Raw genomic sequence first — 1,053 nt, 5'->3', positions numbered from 1 at the left:
ATGCTTTCCTTGCCATTGCCAGTCTACATTTGATGTCCTCTCTACTGCCACTATTATCAGTTATTTTGCTCCCGAAATAGCAAAACTCCTTTACTACTTTAAGTGTCTCACTTCCTAATCTAATTCCCACAGCGTCACCCGACTTAATTCGACTACATTCCATTATCCTTGTTTTGCTTTTGTTGATGTTCATCTTATACCCTCCTTTCAAGACACTGTCCATTCCGTTCAACTGCTCTTCCAAGTCCTTTGCTGTCTCTTACAGAATTACAATGTCATCGGCGACCTTCAAAGTTTTTATTTCTTCTCCATGGATTTTAATACCCACTCCGAACTTTTCTTTTGTTTCCTTTACTGCTTGCTCAATATACAGATTGAATAACATCGAGGATAGGCTACAACCCTGTCTCACTCCCTTCCCAACGACTGCTTCCCTTTCATACCCCTCGACTCTTATAATTACCATCTTCTTTCTGTACAAATTGTAAATAGCCTTATAGCCTTTCGCTCCCTGTATTTTACCCCTGCCACCTTCAGAATTTGAAAGACAGTATTCCAAACAACATTGACAAAAGATTTCTCTATGTGTACAAATGCTACAAACATAGGTTTGCCTTTCCTTAGTCTACTTCGATGATATCTGTATCCGATGGTATTGTGGAGAACAATGTTCTAGACTGAGAAAAATATGTTTTTCCTGCCTTAACATTGAGGGCAATGACCTTGCCGCAGTGCATACACCGGTTCCCGTCAGATCACCTAAGTTAAGCACTGTTGGGCGTGGCCGGCACTTGGATGGGTGACCATCTGGGTCACCATGCGCTGTTGCCATTTTTCGGGGTGCACTCAGCCTCGTGATGCCAGCTGAGGCGCTACTCGACCGAATAGTAGCGGCTCGGGTCAAAGAAAACCATCGTAACGACCGGGAGAGCGGTGTGCTGACCACACGCCCCTCCTGTCCGCATCCTTAACTGAGGATGACACGGCGGTCGGATCGTCCCGATGGGCCACTTGTGGCCTGGAGACGGAGTGTGCTTTAACACAGCACTTACA

General features: G+C 45.3%; 1 pseudogene; it reads left to right on the top strand.

Moving 5' to 3' along the window:
- The first annotated feature begins 713 nt into the window (after positions 1 to 713).
- Positions 714 to 831, top strand: LOC126476018 (5S ribosomal RNA; annotated as a pseudogene).
- The last annotated feature ends 222 nt before the right edge of the window (positions 832 to 1,053 follow it).

Source organism: Schistocerca serialis, chromosome 4 (genome assembly GCF_023864345.2).
Source record: "Schistocerca serialis cubense isolate TAMUIC-IGC-003099 chromosome 4, iqSchSeri2.2, whole genome shotgun sequence".
In the NCBI taxonomy this organism is placed as follows: domain Eukaryota; kingdom Metazoa; phylum Arthropoda; class Insecta; order Orthoptera; family Acrididae; genus Schistocerca; species Schistocerca serialis.
Note: the sequence above shows the minus strand (reverse complement) of the source record. Positions and strands in the feature narration are given on the sequence as shown.